We start from the raw sequence: 21,205 nt of genomic DNA, 5'->3' as shown, positions 1-21,205 counted from the left end.
GTAGTGGAGGACTCCGGAAATTTCGACCACCTGGGGTTCTTTAACGTGCACCTAAATCTAAGTACACGGGCCTCAGACATTTTCGCCTTCACCGAAAATGCAGCCGCCGCGGCCGGGGATTCGATCCCGCGACCTTCGGGTCAGCAGCCGAGCGCCATAACCACTAGACCACCGTGGCGGGGCATAGGGACAAGGTATGCTAGGGACGATGACGAAAAACAAGCACGGAGATAAACACACATAAATTAATCTGAAAGTCTTAACCGCGGAATGTCCGTTCAAGGTAGCAAGAAAACGAAGTCTCGCGACTCGTAGACGACGTTGCCTTGACGAGGGTCAGTCCACATGCGGCGACGAGTGTCGTTGAAGGCAAGCCCAGCCACGCAGGTGACACGTCCCGTGTGCTTCACAGCAGGAGCCGCGCCCGGTACCGGTAGCCTCAGGCAGGTACCTCGGCTCCCCAGGTCCCACCAAGAACAGGCCGGAGGAGCTCCCCGGACAGTGCCCTGGTCCGGCACGTCATCGCTGGACCCACCGCCAACGCCCGCAACACCAGGCAAGCACCAGTCCCCGCTGAGCACGGCCACGACAAACTTCTCGGACAGCGCCCTGGTCCGGCGTGTCCTTCGGCTTGCTTCGCTCAGCCCTCTGCGCGTTCCACACGCGCCTCTCTTCTTTCTCGTTTCTTCTCTTGTCTTTTTTTTTCTCGTGCCACCGCCGCGCGTGCCACCTGCCCCTGGCTCGCCTTCATGTCGCCGTCTCTTCATTCTCAGAAGTCCGCACAAACATTTCAAAATTCACTTGAAGGTTTCCAAACACACAAATGTCCCTTACAAATTTCGTCCATTCACTACAATAATCTTTCCACCGTCTTTCAACAGGTCTGATGTTATATGATCCCCACCAGCGGCTTTGCCTCTTTGCATTCCCTTTAGGGTTATCTTTACTTCTCCAGTCAACACTGGTGGGATGTCAGATTCCTCTGGGCTATTACTGCTTCTTACGTTATCATCCTGTCTGTCTCGGCTGCTCTACAGATCTCTGTAGAACTCTTCCGCTACCTCAACTATTCTATCCCTATTGGTTGTGACCTTGCCTTCCTTGTCCCTTAATGCATGCATCTGATTTTACAGCGAAAGCTGGTATGAGATCACAACAAGGGCCGTTTTTGGCGCCGTAGTTGTCCGCCGCCGCCGCCGGTGTCCGTAACGACTATCGCTCGAAATAAGAAAAAAAAACGAAATAAGAAAAAATTTCCAGGATGGAACGAGGTTCGAACATGGGCCCTCTCCGTGTGAGCCCAGTATTCAACCTCAGAGCCATGCCGGTGCTTGAAACTGCTTTGCAAAATGACCCTGTACAGGCTTCATGTCGGGAATGAACCACATTAACATATGCAATGTAGCGTGGTAGAAGAGTAAAATAACAAACAAGTGTCATACAACGCGAGTTCTGTAAGCAGGCGTCACACAATACGAATTGCGCAAAGAGTTGGTTGTTGAATGCTTCCAACTCATTACAAAGGGCTCTGCCATAATTCTTCATCGTCATCAGCCACAGCATCAACAAAGTGCACATAATGCCTCACAGGTGTTTAGCAGGTACTACGGTTCTGCGCAGAATGAAGAAAAATAGCATAGTGGCTGCTTCCCTACTTCACAAAAACTATGATGATTTATAACGTAGTGGGTTCCTCGCAAACGCACTTCTATTGGTTGCCAAGGAAGCCCATAAGGCTCCCATGGTCCATTTGCTCAGGGTCTCAACAAGGTTAATTCCCTCTCTCTATCTCTTTCTCACGTTAGCGTACATTATAACGCGTGGTGGGAGAATGAAATAACGACCGGGCGTCACATAATGCGAATTACGTAACTACCCTATTGAAAATTTGTCCAATGGTGGGCATGATGGGACCCACTACCCATCATCTTGGTGGATTATGGTACTGGGTAATGATGGACTCATGGTGGACAGATGGTGGGTGGTGGACGGATGGTGGACAGATGGCTGGTGATGGACGGATGGTGGGTAGATACTGGGTGATGGTCAGATGGTGGGTGGATATTGGGTGATGGACAGATGATGGGTGGACGGTGGGTGATGGACAGATGATGGGTGGACGGTGGGTGATGGGCAGATAATGGGTAGATAACGATGGGTGTTGGACGCCAGAGTAGAAGTCGAGCTATGCAATTATTTACAAAAAAAGACATCGTGCTTCTTAACATGATTATAGACAACCTTTTACCATTGAGGTTAACGAGTTTACTTGCTGTGTCTACACGTGGCCAAGCATGGGGCCACATGTTGATGCAGCACGGAATCAATGAATGCATCTTGCACCAAATACTCATGTTTATTTGTTCTCCGTGCTGCCATGCCTAACACGTACGCCCTGCTGGCTTGCTTCATAAAGTAACTTCTTAGGAACTTGCGGATGGGAGAAAGGCAGTTTTCTTGAGGTAGTGCAGTCAGCAAGATGGGGTCTGCTTTGAAGTACTTTTCCAGGCATGCTACAACAGAATTGAATAAAAACAAATAAACTGCTTTTGCTAAATTTGGAGGAATAACATCAATGAAACCAGTTGCAATCACTTTGACCAAAAGCTTAAACCATATGAAGTCAAATAAAAGGCAGCACGTATCAGTCCATATTGCAGTTTCTTATGCCAGCCTTCTTTAACAAAAATATGCAAGCAACGAATTCAACTCTTTCCCTACCGAGTTTTTTGTTAAAAAACTATAAAAATGCCATTTTTTATTTGCCCATTTGATTTCACGCGTCCCGAAACAACTAAAAAGCTATTTAAAGGCACTTTATTCGCAAGGTAAAAGAAAAATATTTTTTTAAAGTATGCGGCAGATTGTCTTCACTGCCCTGCAACACAGAAGGTGTTCTAATTTTTATTCAGTCTTTGGTGCAGAAAATGTCTTTGACATTAAAAAATAATAATGTGCGCGGACAAAGAGTCCGTAAAAAAAGCCCTGGATGCGTCGTGACGTTGGGGGTTTCTTTACAACTATTGCCGTGCACTGTCGATACGTTGAGATTCGGTGGTCATCCGAATCTGAGGATTTAGAATAACATATTCTGTGTAGTCGCTGCCACACTTGCAGGGGCACTGATATCCTTCGTTCCACAAAACTTAAAGCGAACAAGCTGAACAAACGTGTTGCCGGCACTCGCGCACGTACACCCTTTTCTAATTCAAGTTGCCAGAATCCCGCCCGTCCTCAATAAAATGCATGCTTTGAGCGTGTTTTTATATTTTTTACTGCACTATCTGTGTAAGTCAAAGACAACGTAGCAAACTGAATCAGAGTATCTTAATTGCGGCGCACCCAAACGCTTCTTTCAGCGTGGACGAGCCCATTTCTTCGGTAGGAGCAGTACAAACCGTGTACGAACTCAGATCGTCTGTGGTAGGAAACGGGTTAAAAAGATTTTAAAGAGAAAAACAATTTCTGTCATTTAGTGCAAACAACTTCACAGTACCAAAGACACACTTTATGCGAGGAGATGCTTGGTAGGTGATTCATGAAAGACGGTAGGCATGCAAACATGAACACAAGAGAGAAGTCGGCACAACACAAATGCTGACTAACCGACTAGCCGAATAAGGTTAGCCGGCGTTTGTGTTGTCCCAACTTCTTTCTTGTACTGAAGCAAAACTGCTAGCCGGCCTAGTTGGAACGAATTCATTGTAGTACTTGCGCGAAAACAAACGGGGACGAAGAAAGGAGACACACGGACAAGCGCAATCTAACAACTGATTTATTTTTGAAAAAAGCTGAACATGGATAAGGAGATTTCGCTGCTGTCCGCGTATCTTTAATGACGTTCCCTTTTGATTTTGTGTGGACGCGATGATCTCGGGAACTGTGGTCTATTGATTGTTGTATGCGCGGATGGTGTGTGCTCTCGGGCGGAAGCGCGCAGATCACGTTGGGCTTTTAAGCAAACGTTTTTTTCAAAAATAAATCAGTTGTTAGATTGCGCTTGTCCGTGTGTCTCCTTTCTTCGTCCCCGTTTGTTTTCGCGCAAGTACTACAATGAATTCTTTCTTGTGTCCGCGTTGCATGCCTACCATCTTTTATCATGAATCCCTACCAATAGCTCTGCTTTCTGGCATTGGTAAGCAAGACAATGCACAAAAAGAAGATACACGAGGCGACGCTGCATAGACGTTCCCACACCAGCTCTCCGTGACATCAGATTTTGCCAGCACCTGCTACGGGCAATATTCTTTACATTGTGTTCCTACATACCCAAATCTGAACATAAGTTCTACAAAATTTTAGCGAACCAGTGTGGCCAAAATACGCAAAAAGACGTGATATTCGCAACGTCATGTTGTACATGTATGTGGTGAGTTTTAGCATGAAATTCAACAAGTGAAACACTGGCCTTCATTTCCTCTTCTACTAATTTACCTATGAAGGTAAAATTAATGACATTACAGATCCTAAAAAATAATTTATTTGTCTAAACTGATCTAAGGTTTCACTTTAGTGTCATTTAAGGGGAGACACTCCTCGAAATAACTTCTTTTTTCATTTCTTCTAATAGACTTCCAAATACACATACACAAATACACATACACACATGTTGGCATCAGATGCAATTCACTAAAGATTGTTTGTGTCAATACAAGTGCACTGGCACTTGAGTTTGCAAATCTAAGTGAAACAGCACAGAAAAAGAAGCTACAATGCACGCTAACGTCCTTCATGTCTAAGATGGTGTGAGCGTGTTGCGTTAGTGTGCCGTGAATGTGCTGCGTACAGAACTTTCCTTTTTTGGCACAATGGGAAGGCATGAAAGTTTATAGAAAACTTTGTGGAGGACAGGCACAGCTAACCACGTCATCCTAGTAAGGTGTATGGTCTTAATTGTTTATATTTTTTGTTCATATTCCTATGCTCAAACACAATGCGATTACTAAAGAGTACTTATACTTAAGTAAATAGATTGCTCTGGTAGGACATATCTTACAAATTTCATTAATCATAAGTGTGCTGTTTAACTGTATGGCTGTCAATGCTGCAGCATAAGAATGAAATCAAATGTCCATAAAGCGCAATTAAAAGAGGTTTAAATTGTTTTTCCCATGCTTTCTTTGAATCCATTACTTGTGCTTTCATATGGTTGTGTTTTACGAAAACTGGGTTCGCCTATTGCTTTCCGTTCTCTTCGTCCAAACAATAGCAGCATTACTCGCTCAGTGCGATAAAAATAATGGCAACTAGGGAAAAATGTGACAAAATCAGTCTGAGAAATGGCACAGATGCAAAATGGACACAGCATATTTGTTCAATATTCAACACAGGTCTTAGGCAACAAACATTCATGCCATTTGTCACCAGCACTGAATGGGTCAAACTGAAGTATATAATTGGCCTAACAGACTACTTATGTCCAGCACGTGTAGCAGCCACTGACCTATATGCTAGGGTCCCCAAATTGAATGCCATCATTGCTCAGAACAGCAGACGTGACGTTCAAACTAGCATCACTTTTTTCGTAGAAAGTGAGCGCGTTTGCCGTAGCCTCGAACCATCAGCACTCAATAAGGAAAAGGTAGTCATCTACTGACCTAAAGATTCTAATCAGGGCACCATCAGAACTGACAGTTATGCAAGGTGGTACTGATTCATCATTGAAATTTTGCTGGTGTTGTTTTGGTCTCTTCTTCGTTCTTGTCTAGTGTATTAAATGATCAACCAGAACGTATACTTCGTCGACCATTCTTAAACATCACCAAGTTTACACAAAATTAGAACCCATACATATGCCATACTTTTGTGTGACAATGCAATCCTGCCACCCTTTCATTTAATATAAGTGATATGTACACAGACAACATTTCTTACAAAAAGCCTCGGCATTACTGTTTTTCAGAACACCTTTCAGATCTTTGCAGGTGCATTTGTTGAATTTTTGCCTGTTTACTGTGGATCTACAGTGACGTGATGGCTGGATGATGTCGTCACACAAATTTCACATAAATGTATAAGTTCCGAGATCATGTCAACCTTGCAGTTCATTTCAAATAGATTGACTGTGAACTATAAACGAACTCCGAGATCTCTATTATTTTGCAGTTAGAAGGTCTATAGGTAGCTTTCTCGTGTGCTCTTTTTGATGAGGGCTGATGTGCTAGCTAGAACTTATGAATATAAGTGCCTTGCAATGATGACACAGAAATCTCGGGCTTCCACATGCAGTTCAAAGGCTACCACACGTGCTCGGCATCATTTCTGCAGTTCGTACGGCAATACTGGACTCATGTTCAACCTATTCAAAGCCAGTGAAGAATATTTAGAATGACAGAAAGCTGAACAAATTTGTAATGATTAATCTTAAAACAAAGGTAGGCATGCAAACGCAGCCACAAGAAAGAAGGGGGGTCAACACAAACACCAACAAACAAATGATGATGAATACAGTGGTGGAAAAGAAAGTGGACACCAATACATTTACACGCATGTGCAGGGATAGGGAGACACTTATCAATCCGGCACACTTGGAGCTTTACGTGAGATATAACACTTCAGGAATCTGTGGTGCGATCTTGTACGCATTCCAAATAAACACAGAGGCGTGGCGTTACATCCAGCCGCACGCGAATGGCCCATGTGAAACGCGACAGACGCCACGGCCCTGCAATGACCAAACGCGTGCGGTCACGTGCCGCTGGATGTAATGCCACACCTCCGTGCTTATTTTGGAACGCGTACAAGATCGCACCACTGATTTCTCCGTTATGCAAGTAGCTGACAGCTGGCTCACACATGTGGTTCCACTACTATCGATATGCCAGGCTTCTACTATTGCAGGTTTTTACATTTCCACTCTTGTATGAAACTACGCATTCATTGAATTTTGGTGTGCATTTACACTCTCAACAATGCAAGGTTATATCAGATGGTAAACCTCCAGTTTATGACTCCTGATGTTTCGTTAATCTCTGGTAAACGTAGCGGCCCATTTGCTCTTTGGAGAAGCAGCTGCAGCGAAGAGAAGCATTATACCACACCTGTACGGCAATCGGTAAATTTGTTGGAGTGTTCTACGAAACAAATGTTAGTGCACTTTTTGTCTATTATCTGTTTATTCTTTCTCTGCAAGGTGGCGCAAATCTTACGTAGCTTATTGGCAGCCGTAAAGACAGCAATAACACTGTATGCACTTCCCACTTTCTTTAGCCTGTGAGATAAGCAATGAGTGTAAAGGATACCTACGGCACGCTTGTTACTGTTATTTTTGCATCCATGTTTGCACGTGACACAATCAGCTTCTGTAAACGTTCAGTGACAGTGGCTACTGCAAAACGAGGATAACCTGCATCTAATGGATGCGTAATTTGTGCGTTAAAGCTGGCCTTCATTTTGTGTACAGACTGGTGAGAGATGAGTTAAAGCATGACATGAAAATAGCATTTTTTCTAAGCTTAGAATGCTTGGAGTTTGATGTTTGACAACAGTATTGAAGATCCAGAAGAATACTGCTAGCAAACTTGGTTTTCCTGAAATGTTAAGGAAATGCTTGAAGTTTGTATACTATCGTTCTGAAGCAATACTTCAGTAAACTTCGGCCATCCTCCATTTAATGCAAATTGTTCAATCATTGAGGTAACCCTGGATTCAAATTGGTAACCACAACAAAATATCAAGTAAGCGTAACATGCGCAGAATTGAACTTGCATTGGTTTAAAGATGCCCCAATTCTCAGTGATTTATACCTTAGCACAGTTGACAAACGCTTAGAGGAGGCCTTAGGTAAAGATATTATTGAGGTTTTTCATTACGCGGACAATTACATGATTCATTACATTTTTGTAGCAGTGATAAACTTGAAACTGTGGTTACCTCAGTGAATAGACAATTCGATGTAATTGAACGAGGGTTGAACTTTACTAAATAATTGGCTCAGAATGATAGAATAGTAAAATTTGAGGACATTACCTTAGTGTTTCTGGGGAACCACGTGTGATGGCAGTATGCTCCTAGATCTTCAAAACTGCTGTTCAACTTCTCACCCAAGCATTCTAAGTTTCTAAGGAATAGTACTGGCATTGCTGTGTCATGCCATGAGTATTTTCTCACCAAGTCGTGTGTGCACACAATGAGCACCAGCTTTAATGAACTTGTTAGGCATCTATTAAATGTAGGTCCTTCTTGCGTTGTAGTAGCCTCGGTAGCTCAATGTTTAAAGCACATTTTGTTACGTCTGAATGTGGTTGCAGAAAGCAATAGTAACAAGCGTGTCTTAGGTGTTCCTTACATTCAGTGCTTATCTCATAGGCTAAATAAAATGGGAAGTAGATAAGGCATTAATGTTACCCTTATGGCTGCCAATGGGCCAGGTAAAATTTGGGCCACTGTACTGAGAAAGAATGAGCAGGGAATAGACAAAAGGCAGACTCAATTTTTTTTTGCAAGACACACTCACTAGTATACTGATTGCTGTGTAGCTCTGGTTTATAAAATTCTTTATAGCTGTGGCTGTTTCTACATAGGACAGATGGGCTGCTGTGTTATTGAGAGATTAACTGAACGTAAGAGGCCGTAAACCAATGGCTAATGCACTAATTTATATTTGCATTGTCGAGGGTGTATATGCACACCAAAATTCGATGAATGCAAGCTACTATTCGCTAGTATAGATATGCCTGGCATATTAATAGCAGTGGAAGTGCATGCTTGAGGCAGCCGTCGAATAACTTGTATAAAGAATGAATCAAATGCCTACACATTTCTCACACGTAAAGCCCCACATCTGCCAGATTAATAAGTGTCACCCCATGCCCGTGTGCAGGTAAGTGTTTGTCTACCTTCTTTTCAGCCGCTCTGCATTTTTTCAGCTGTTAGTCAGCAATTCTGTTGTCCCGATTTCTCTCTTGTGAACGTGTTTGCATGCCTACCTTCATTTAAGATGGTGAAGGGTGGCACGACTGTTTGCTGCTCAACCGCAGTCTTGAAGAGAATGTCCCCACATTGCTAATTCATAAAAATAGGACAGTTTCGCAAGTGAACCACGAACACAGCTGCAGGGAGGTGAAACATAACCCTTACCTGACTCTCGCTGCATGACTTGAGTAAGCATGGTGCCTCAGGACAGCTCCTTTGCAGATCTAGAGCAAAAACGCAATACAAAATATTGAACAAAACCATAAAAATACATGTTTTTACTATAAAAATGCATATAGGTTAAAAAGCACGAGCTCCTATAAGCTGCTAGTCACATATTTTAAAAAGTTTTCAAGAAATAATTCTCGAAGCATCCACAAGCTACAAACATAAGTAAATTTGACAAGATGCATCGTCAGTGTGTGAGAATGCATTTTGGCTGTTACCTACTAGGTTATCTGCGTGCAACTTTAAAACAATACCTGGGCAAAAAACTATCAATGCACTTCATCTGGAACTCTGAGACCATTAATATTTACAAACGTCGATGACATAGAAAGGTTATGCGGCTTTGAATGATGATCAACAGTACATACATGACTTCCCCAATCAGCTGTGAAAATGGCTCAAGCTATCGTTCTCTCCCAGCTAAATACCCGAGACAAAGTTGATGAGCACGGTGAACAGTTTTATTAAACCCCATTGCCAAGATAGCTGCTTAAGACATTGCAATGACATAGTCAACAGAGAAGCGCAAAATTATGTATTTCCAGGTTTGTTGAATCAAAAATAAAATGATACGTCGGCCACGCCACCAGTTTGCTTTGCGTTGGCTTATATGTATTAGTAGATAGGAGGTTGCTATTGCATACACTTCATTTTAGGCCAAAGACCTAGAAAAGTGTTCACATTGGCTCTGACTGCCTTGTTTCCTAGTGGCGTGTGTCATCTTCACATCTTCTTGTCTAATGCTGTTTCATTGTCTTTTAATAATGCACCAACCAGTGCAGTCCCAGTCAAGCACACTACTGATTGAGTTGTGCATTGCAAGCATGCAAATGTAGTTAACAAATATGAGCAAAATAAAATGCAAGGCACAATAACCTAGGCAAAGATAACTTGTTTTGAACGAGAAAACTGTCTTTCATTATTACGCTTCCTCCGCACAGATTCCGCAGAAGTGAGTCGCAAAAGATATTCATCTTGAGAAGATTTTAGCGCAAAAAAAGACAGGAACACAGAGGGAGGGAACAACACCAGCGCTACTATCAACTGAAGGCTTTATTAGGCCAGAAGAAAACATATATACTCGGACTACGTCACCCGCGGCACATGCGCACGGTCAACGGTGCAAACCAAGGCACTATCTCTCCATACCTATCGTTAACCCCTTTCCTTTAGGAGCGAAACTTCTTTGTTAGAAATCGTTACTGACGGGTGACTGATGTAAGATGATCCCCTGATGTGTATGTGATAAGCCTCTGCCAGTTCTCGCGTGGTGCGATCACGGTGCTTAAATAAGGTGACCGTGTCAGAGAAGCGTGCTTCGCATCCACGCTGCGCAGAATGCATTGCTAAGTGCGTGAGCGGCTTTCCTTTTAAAGACGAGAAGTGCTCCCTTAAACGTATGTTAAGGCAGCGACCCGTCTGCCCCACATACATCCGTCCACAACTTAATGGAATGCAGTATACAAGGTTTGAGGCACATGTAACAAAGCTAACTTTGTGCTTGACGTTGCAAGTACGAGAGGCCCCTCTGTCTCCAGCGTCAAGCACAAAGTCAAGCACAAAGTCAGCTTTGTTACATGTGCGTCAAACCTTGTATACTGCGTTCCATTAAGTTGTGGACGGATGTATGTGGGGAAGACGGGTCGCTGCCTTAACATACGTTTAAGGGAGCACCTCTCGTCTTTAAAAGGAAAGCCGCTCACGCACTTAGCAATGCATTCTGCGCAGTGTGGATGCGAAGCACGCTTCTCTGACACGGTCACCTTATTTAAGCACCGTGATCGCACCACGCGAGAACTGGCAGAGGCTTATCACATACACATCAGGGGATCATCTTGCATCAGTCACCCGTCAGTAACGATTTCTAACAAAGAAGTTTCGCTCCTAAAGGAAAGGGGTTAAAGATAGGTATGGAGAGATAGTGCCCTGGTTTGCACCGTTGACCGTGCGCATGTGCCGCGGGTGACGTAGTCCGAGTATATATGTTTTCTTCTGGCCTAATAAAGCCTTCAGTTGATAGTAGCGCTGGTGTTGTTCCCTCCCTCTGTGTCCCTGTCTTTTTTTGCGCTAAAAGCTTCTCAAGATGAATATGTACCAACTAGCTCGACTTTCGGTCTTACTTCAGCAAAAGATATGTTGTTTTGATGGAAAAAATGAAGTATATGTGACGCACCTATTGACGGCCTTTGCTATAGAATATACATCTTTCTTTTTGTTTTAGATTTTGAAGAAACCGGACACTAATAATCACACAAACTAATGTGCATTCATCATGTCTGGCTGAGTAGCTATTCAATTAATGCAACATTTCAATAACAGAGCGAGTTTCATAAAAAGAGTGTAAGAGAAGGTTACAGCTGTTGCTCATCGCAACAAGTTTGCTTGCCCTCTCCTTTTAGATTTCTAAAAATACAACAACCAAAGAAGAGAAATTGTAGTGATGCACCATATGGCACAAGGCAATGTGTGAGTGACTCATCGCTTAGCCTATAAAAAAATGACACCACATCTTAAAACAATGGTCATTCCTGCAGTGCCTGAATGTGCATTCTCATAAAGCTGAAATTCTTGCATTGTTTTAACACTACTTAAAAACTGATGATGGTCATTGACTCCAAATTGTTCCACAAAGAGTCCTATTCACCTTTTAGAGGGTGGCAGCAGCCCACTTTCGCATACGCTAGGCACAAATAAAATCTGAGAACATATTTTTCTTGACTAACAGCCACCAGAGCAAGGTTTTGCTGCATCATAATAATTAAAACTGAGATTTACGCACAATGCAAGCTGATAACCATCAGTCGCACTAAAGTGAGCACACACAGCAAGGGTCATTTTGGCCCATTATATCTCATGAACAAAGCAAATGAGGACATATGATATTAAAACCATGTGCTCACTGACAGAAGCGCTCTTGAATAAAAAATTGATGACAAAATTGAGACCACATTTTTTAATTTTATTTTTTGAAACTAAACTTTTTTGAAAAAACTCGCTCCTTGAACTATTTTTTTTTCTTTTTTTGCGTTGCCCGTAGGAAAATGCTCTTCCGTATGAATGTTGCAAAGGTTCTTTTCTACATTTGACACTGTTTTGAAGTTTCTGTTTGAAACAGGAAAGGCGCCAAGGCGCCTCAAGCTTAGCACACTTTTTATTTCGACCGTGTTTGCCATTTCTTCACATTTTCTTCCTTTTGAGAACGGCATAAAAAAGCATGGATGTAATTCACAGTATTGTGTTTTAAAACCAGGAAAAAAATTTTCGACACGTCATTTATAGTTAGCGTTAAATTCTGCCGTGAAATCCAAAAACATTGCAGTGAGCAAAAACAGGAGGCCCGCACCATCACCTTCAAATATTTTTTTGCCGCACCGGGAGCGTTTCTTGGAAATAAAATTTTCGGTTCAGTGCACTTTGAGTGTGCCCACATAACACATAATTAACCCAGGCAAAACAAAAATATCGACCGGACAGGCATGTTTGATCTCTCGTGGAATCACCCTGCTGTGCATTGCTGTTGTGTATTTGTGGAATGTGTTTTCTCACCAACGCTTGGTTCGAGGCCACCTAAAATACTATTTTATAAGAACAAATGTGCTACTGTTAATATCTGGGATGTCAAACTCAACAAATCTGCCTCCCTTGGCACATGTCACTCAATGCATTAAAAAAAGTTTAGCCTGGCTGGTATAGATTCTAGCAGGGTATCTCCATCCTTGATTAAATTTCGTCGCTAATTCATAAGAATGGAAGCTTGAGCGAGTTGGTATGCGTTCAACTTTGTGGAACAGCGCTCACGAGACGACGACGAAGTAAAAGAAGGCACAGGACAGGCGCTGACTCGCAACTAAAGTTTATTAGGAAAGACACGCATATATATAGGTGATGTGCAACAACAAAACAACAACTAAAAAACACCAAAAGCGAAAAAGACCCAAACAAGTCTCAGGCAAGTAAAAGCAAACAAAGCAGGTATCATACTCTGCAGGTGCTGCAAAGGTATGAAAATTCTGAGTCACTCAGCGAAATCGATGGCATGCTAACACACATATCTCCTTTTCTTCTAATGTGGAACGCCTCGATCACTTCCCTTGCTACCTGTTCTTTATGATGCGATAAAATCATTGTGTCACAGAAGAAGGGTGCGCAGCCGCATTCGTGGCAATGAGCGGCGAGAGAAAATGGCTTTGTTTCTGTCAATGATCGTTCGTGTTCACGAAGACGAACGTTAACGCATCTTCCGCTTTGGCCAATGTAAGTTTTTCCGCATGATAACGGTATTTGGTACACTATGGCCTCCTTGCAATCTGTATTGTGGTAGGTGTGGTTAATTGCACAGTTGCCAGGAACACTTTCCCTGTCGTTCCTCTGCCTGCCAATGCTTTGCTGTACCTTTGCGCAAATGGACACCAGCTTATGAGGAGATGAGAAAACTACGTCAACGCCATATCTTTTGGCCACGTTTTTTAAACCGTGTGCCACTCGGTGAGTGTACGGTATCACCGTGTACTTTCTTGCTCTGGCGGTCCGCTCATTATTCCCAGGCTGCGTTCCATTTGTTTTTAGGTGTTTGCGCATCTTCTCGCACGCTTGCGCAATTACGTGTTCCGGAAAACCCTAACCTGAACGTCGCTAAAGACGTTCATAGTATGGTACAGATTCACCATCGTGCCACTCACTGGTACCAGGCAGACTGCAATAGGAGGAATCTCTTTGTCGAGTTCCACTTGGCATTCGTGAAAAAAATCATATGGCTTTGAAGATGTGTGTACAAAGTATGGATAGGCACTGTACGCCTCAGGAAGCATTGTTTTGTGTGCCTATTTGCAACAAATGCATTTATGCCACGGGTATCTCTGCGCTAGCATGAGGTGTCGCCAAAGTACCACGAAAATTCAACTCTAGGAGAGAATGTTCAGAGCCATGTGTGACGTTCAATGCAACAACAAAAGCAAGGATTGACTGCAAGCCTACTTGGTTCACAATGAGAAGGAAAATGCTACAAGGGTCGATAGAGTGTGTAATTGTGCTTCTTGTATTGCCCAAAAGTGCTGTAGCATTATAAAAAAGAGAGCGCCGTGAGAACACCACCTAACTTTGAATATGTAGGAAAGCTTCAAAATGGTGCTCCAGGAACGTTCACACATGTTGAACTGAAAACAGCAAAAAATAATGAAATATTGCACAAAACATCACAAGTCATGGCGTGATTGTCATAACTGGAGGAGGGATTTCAAGCTCCCTCAAAATTTTGAAATGCTGCATGTTCATATAAACACACACACACACACATACGAACACATCCACAAAAATACATGAAGTATAGCCAGACCGCTACCATTAAAAAATTTTCTGGCTAGGCCCTGCATGGTGTGTATTTGTGTGTGGTATTCTGTGCTATCTTCATTATGACACTGTAGCAATAACGCACAAATCCCTTTGCTGTACAAGGGTGTATACATGAAAGCCAAATTTCCTGTATGTGGCCCTATTTCCTTGAATCAATGCAGGAATTGCGGGCGGTGCCATTACTAAACATGCAAATGGAAACAGGAATAATCCTTGATACACAGGGATACACGGAACAGCAACACAACACTGTAACTGGTTTCTAGAGTTGACCAATTCGGCTGTTTTGGTGCCTGATATAGGTGGTTGTTATAGATTAAACTAGACCTAGAACTGAAACGACACACTTTAGTATTAAGCAGCCTCAGATCTAAATGCATTTTAAATTTGATGTTGATGTGTGGCACATATGTCCTACGTATTATAAAAGATTCCTACTCCACATTATATTCCTACATGTTCCTATGTTCGCGCGTAGCAAATTAAACTTATTGAACCTCACCACATGTGAGTAATCACACATAAATCGCAAGTTTGATCTGTGACAACAATAATGTCAAAATTGTTTACAACAGAGCTGTGGCTTACCTGCATTTGTTCATCACTCGGGTTCACATCAGCATTGGCTGCATATGGTCATCACCAGCAGGGGAGGCGGCTGCAACAATTTCTTTGTTAAAGCATTGCCGAGAATTTGGTCTGGTTTGTTGCCAAAGAAATCTGGTAGGACAGGCTTTGAGAGAAAGATGTGTAATAAGGTTGTTACCAGTCAACTCAGAGGTTATGCCAAGCAGGCATGGTCTCACGCAAACCATACACTGAATAATAAATGGGACTGACAAATACAGGGATATTTTTAACTTCACGTAGAAGTTACGTGAAGTCACGCACCAACCAGCCCAAATCCGTACCCTACTGCAGTTCATATTTTTAACTTCGTGCATAGTGGAACTAACACATTATGCAGTGATTAGCTTATGTGTTAGACAGAAAATAACATGAGGGAGGTCAATATATTTCACTAATAACACACAACATCCTTGTCAGCCACATGCTATAATCGGCATTCGACTATTACCCATCTAACAAAATGTGAATAAATGTTATCTGAAATTTTCAAAGCCTCATCATGCATGTGATCACTGCTCAATACACTTTCCCATGGATTCTATTGAATGAATGTCGACAGCATGGGCTTTGCTGCCTTAGCATTATTTATGAGAAGTACACTTTGTGCTTGACGAAAACTGTCGAGTGTTTGCAGAATTACTGTGGTCCAAATGTTTTTTTTACATCCAACAAAGCTCCGCATGCCAGTGTTGCACAGAAATTCTGTGGTCTACATGTCTTTTTACATCCAACAAAGCTCCGCATGCCAGTGTTTCACTGTGCCATGTCAGTGCATTAACACGGGAAGTTGAGCGAGTTTGTACGTTATCATATTCAGCTGAACGTGTAATGCGGCATAGGTGAGAGAATTGGATGACACGGCGCTTCATTCCTGGTCTATGCCACGTTGCACGTTCAACGAAACAAGCCATGTGAGTGCCATATTATCTACCTTAGATGCAGGGTGGCTTGTTTCTGTCCTTAGCAACATACACAATGTGCAAGCACATTTATAGCATACTTTATGCAATTTAGCATACTTTAGCAAATTAAAATTTATGGTACCATAACAGAGCCTGAGCTCTAGTTCGTGGGTACGATTACAGCGCTGTTTAAGTGGTGCTTTATGATACTTTCCAGAGTCATGGAAAACTGCAGTCCACCTATCGCTCACCAGTAGAGCGCGAATAGCGTATGAATGTTTTTACATAAACGCACTAGCACGTAAACACAGTAATGACTGCTTACCACAAGCTATACAGCTGCGGAAGTTAGGAGACAAGTAATACCAATCGAATAAAGACTGAAGTTGAGGGTAAGATGGGAGCTTGAAGAGATGAAAAATTCGTGAACACGTGGTGCCAGCAACACCCCGTATTCACGAATTTTCAACGTAATAGCACTGTCACACGTAACTGCAATGCACGAACGCACATACAGTGCCTAAAGCAATAGCAAATTGAGATGGGAGTACGCCTTGCAAAATTAGGTGAACACGCATAAAGGATAAAAATGGGTGAAAGTGACTAAACTAAATACAGTGTCATGCTGCAGAAATTGCATTTTCTGCAAACCTACCTTAGCTATTGCTTAAAACACGACAAACAATGTCCAAGAGTGCTAACCCAAAACGCTTTTCACGGACACGTTACTTAAGGACGCACAAAATGCGCGCCTAAAAAATATCCCTACATACACTTTATTTCTCCCACTGTACTGATTCACGGCTCATAGCACAACACGGTGGCTGGAGATCATACCTTTAGAGCTCGTTCAAAAGAAAAAAAATAAAACAAGCTTCGATTTCATTGCTTTACCCCAAGTAAGTTGACAAGTGTAAACTGCACGCATAAAACACATGACGGTGGTCTGTCTGAGAAAATGTCTCCTTTCAGCAAATTTTAACATAGAGCAGTGCGTGAGCTCGAGCTAATTGCCAAAACTTTATATAACTACTGATTACGCTCTTGGACAAACGCCATGCGCGGGCACCATGCACACAACAACGATATGTGGTAGCAACAAGTTATGCGATTTTCTTCAGCGACAACGCATACTACAATAAGAACGACTGACAACGTACGAAACGTAACATTCAAAATCACTTACCTCTGGCAAGAAAGCACGCTGGCAGCGTACACTGCAGGATGACCGCCGGTTTTCAAGCGATGCGCAGAGCAAGGAACGGCCAAGCTACCCGCGTCCGGCTGTCCGCCGGTACAGCTCCCGAAGTGCTCGAACGTCAAGGCATTTTCCAGGCCCACAGAGCGTGTCATCGAGTAAGGATTGCGGTGCTGCTGCTCACTGATGTGTGGAAACATTTGAAGAGGGCACGGTGTAAAGAGGGTCTGCAAAGCTATGAATCACGTCCCTCGATCACACCGAACAAAGGAGTCGAAGAGAACGGAGTCGCACGGCCGGCATCTGGAGACTACTTGCACGGTGCCGCGGATCATACTCAGTGAAGAACTTGCGCTTACGTCAGTAACCGCGACACACAACACACAATGCGAGGTAACGCAGTAAATGTCGACCGCATGAACAAAACTCGACACTAGAATTGCAGGACGCCGCCATGTCTGGGAAGAGAAAAAAAAGCGACAGGGCGATGGTGGCGACACTAGCGCCACCACCACCTCAGTTTCAGTTGCGGTATCTACATATGAACAGAATAATCGTGTGTCCGTTGCTACAAATAGCTCAAACACGAGTGCTAACGCTGCAAGAAGGAAATGCGCTATCTTATATATTCGTCTCATCAATCTGTCATTGAAATTTACAGCAATTTATGCAGATGTAGCGGAATAGTTAGCAAAGTTGTTCAGGGGAGGTCGGCCTTTGACTGCCCAGGTGAAAATGTGTAACTGGGAATCCAACTGGTTTCAACGGGTGTTAACTGGGATCAAATGGTCCCAGTTGCTGGCTAACTGGCCCCAGTTGGAAACCAACTGGTCCCACTTGATTCTAGTTGCAACTGGTTCCAGTTAGCAGATGGTCCCAGTTACAACTGAACTGGTTCCAGTTGGTTCCAATTGCAACTGGTTCCAGTTAGCAGATGGTCCCAGTTACAACTCTACTGGCCACCAACGGGAACCATCACCAGTGGAACTGGAGGCAGCTGGTCCCAGTTGGAAACCATATCCAGTTATATTGGAAGCAAATGGTCCCAATTGTACGCTAACTCGAAGTGGGACCAGTTGCTCTGGTTGTACGATTCTTCACAGTGAACGAAAAAAAAATCAACTCGAATGTACACAACGTAGCATTGCTGGACTTGAGCGAATGGGTTTTATCCAACAGTTTTTGTGTCATACTCAAAGGGTACCTGATCACTGGCCTAGTATTGTGAGGGGCCGTTATGAACACAGATGATAGGACGATGAGAGAATAAGAAAATAGCGTCTCATGGTTTGCGAATGAATTAGATTTTCTTGTTTAGACGCCATCCTCCTCTTCGCGTTGTTTTAACCCCATTACAATAATATAAACAGTACATCTTACCTGACCTGATATGTATTTTTAATATCTTGTATTATCGTCAATTATTCCGTTGCGGAAATGCGCAACACAGTGCACTCAAACGTAGGCTTGTTTTAGCATCAGTACTGCCGTCATCAGCTGTTGTCAATCTTTTTACGTTCATCGCGGATACCCGCAGGCGAAGCGGGCCCGACTGACATCGGGGTGTTAATATTGCCGTTGTCTCACTGACAGCATGCCTGCTCGATTGGCTTGTGTGCAGCACAGCCGTACTTATGACAAAGAAAAATCGAGCAGAGCCGAGAGCTACCACTTCCGAGGCTGCTACCGACATATATATATATATATACGGTGATTCAAGAGAAGGGAAATAGGCACCTAATTTCTGCAGCCCATTATGGAGCAACACGCAGTGCCTTTAGGGGGGGGGGGGTGAGGGAAAAAAGAGTAGAAGTAGGAGAAAGACGAAGGGATCAATGCTGCCGACACAAACGCACGCCACACTCTGTCTGCTCTCTCCCCAACTACCTCGAGAGCCGTCACACCAGTTTCGTATCTCATACACTCAGACGAATGAAGCAGTAAAGTAATGAAACATAAATATTACACATAAAATAAACTGAAAAGAATTATGTCCTGCCAATTCCGCACTATTTAATGGAAGAAAGAAGCTCGAAAATAAAGGCAGAAAATTTAGAAACACAGCCATGCTGGTTTCGTACACCACATGTGTACGAGGGCTAGCTGCCGAGTGGTGGAAGTGTTCTGTGGTGGTGGTCCGTGGAAGCGGTGCTTAGTTTTGCTGTTTTCAGAAGGAACGTGCAGTCATGGCGTGCGTAATTTAGATTTTGTCGAATTAGTGTTCGACAGTTTCATATCTGGAAGTCTTTATGGGTGCCCAGGTGAAAATGTGTAACTGGGAATCCAACTGGTTTCAACTGGTGTTAACTGGTATCAAATGGTCCCAGCTGCGGGCCAAATGGGCCCAGTTGGAAACCAACTGCTCCTAGTTGATTCCAGTTGCAACTGGTTCCATTTAGCAGCTGGTCCCAGTTACAAGTCAACTGGTTCCAGTTGATTCCAATTGCAACTGGTTCCAGTTAGCCGCTGGTCCCAGTTACAACTCAACTGGCCACCAACGGGAACCATGACCAGTTGAACTGCAGGCAGCTGGTCCCAGTTGGAAACCATATCCAGTTATATTGGAAGCAAATGGTCCCAATTGTACGCTAACCCGAAGTGCGACTAGTTACTCTGGTTGTACGATTCTTCACAGTGAACGAAAAATAAATTGAACTCGAATGTATACGATGTAGCATTGTTGGACTTGAGCGAATGGGTTTTATCCAAGAGTTTTTTGTGACATACTCACAGAAGGGTACCTGATCACTGCCCTAGTATTGTAAGGGGCCGTTATGAACAGAGATGATAGGACGATGAGAGAATAAGAAAATAGCGTCTCATGGTTTGCGAATGAATTGTCTTTTCTTGTTTATACGTCATTCTCCTCTTCGCGTTGTTTTAACTCCATTACAATAGTATCAACAGTCTTACCTGACCCGATATGTATTTTTAAATCGTGTATTATCGTCGATTATTCCGTTGCCCAAATGCGCAACACAGTGCACTCAAACGTACGCTTGCTTTAGCATCAGTACTGCTGTCATCAGCTGTTGTCAATCTTTTTACGTCCATCGCGGATACCCGCAGGCGAAGCGGGCCCGATTGACTTCGAGGTGTTAATACTGCCGTTGTCTCACTGAGAGCATGCCTGCTCGATTGGCTTTTGTGCAGCACAGCGATTACTTCCGTACGTACGACAAAGAAAAATCGAGCAGATGCGAGAGCTACCACTTGCGAGACTGCCGCCGGCATGCTGCTACCACTGCTATGATGCTGCCGACACAAACGCACGCCACACTCTCTCTGCTCTCTCCCCAACTGCATCGACAGCCGTTACATCAGTTTCGTATCCCAGGTGAAAATTTGCAACTGGGAATGCAACTGGTCCCAGTTTAAATGGTTTATGGAACAATTCCCAGTGGGGACCAGTTGATCCCCACTGCAACTGGTCCCCACTGGGACCAGTTGGTTCCCATTGCAACTGATTTCAGCTGGTCCCCACTGCAACTGGTCCCAGTTGGGTCCCCACTGCAACTGGTCCCAGTTGGGTCCCCACTGCAACTGGTCCCAGTTGCTTCCCCACTGCGACTGGTCCCAGTTGCTTCCCCGCTGCAACTGGTCCCGGCAGAAACCTACGAATTACGTGTCATTCTGCAGGCAAATTTAAAACACAACAGAGGCAGTCATTTGATTTTCACAGTTTTATTGTGTCTGAGACTTCCTCAGTGCCTTATTGACGTCCTGGATTTTTTCCGTGAGCAGCCGTGGCGCATTCTTGATGACGTCCGCAACATCTACATTGTTGCACTCCCCCAGTGTTTCACAGTCGCTGAAGATAACCATATGTTCATATATTAAAAAACGGCTAATGAAATTGAATGATATGACAAAATGCATGCTGCAATGGAAATATAGGAATTTTGATTTTTTTAAAGAGACAATAACGCCAATTGTGAGCAGTATTCTGCACTGCACAATAGAAGGGGACCTGCCACTTGATGCT

The 21,205-nt window shown here is 43.4% G+C and overlaps 1 long non-coding RNA gene across 2 annotated transcripts; it reads right to left on the bottom strand.

Annotated features, from left to right (window-relative positions):
* Positions 1-2,342: 2,342 nt before the first annotated feature.
* On the bottom strand, positions 2,343-17,625 carry LOC119371635 (uncharacterized). Of its 2 annotated transcripts, none has more exons than XR_005179258.2 (4): positions 17,209-17,625; positions 15,079-15,148; positions 9,079-9,137; positions 2,343-2,513 (listed from the first exon to the last, which is right to left on the bottom strand). It is a non-coding gene; the product is annotated as an uncharacterized LOC119371635 (long non-coding RNA). The 2 variants fall into 2 exon arrangements; XR_007417724.1 differs by lacking the exon at positions 2,343-2,513 and adding an exon at positions 3,363-3,418.
* Positions 17,626-21,205: the final 3,580 nt, after the last annotated feature.

The sequence above is a fragment of the Rhipicephalus sanguineus genome, chromosome 10, assembly GCF_013339695.2.
Source record: "Rhipicephalus sanguineus isolate Rsan-2018 chromosome 10, BIME_Rsan_1.4, whole genome shotgun sequence".
In the NCBI taxonomy this organism is placed as follows: Eukaryota; Metazoa; Arthropoda; class Arachnida; order Ixodida; family Ixodidae; genus Rhipicephalus; species Rhipicephalus sanguineus.
Note: the sequence above shows the minus strand (reverse complement) of the source record. Positions and strands in the feature narration are given on the sequence as shown.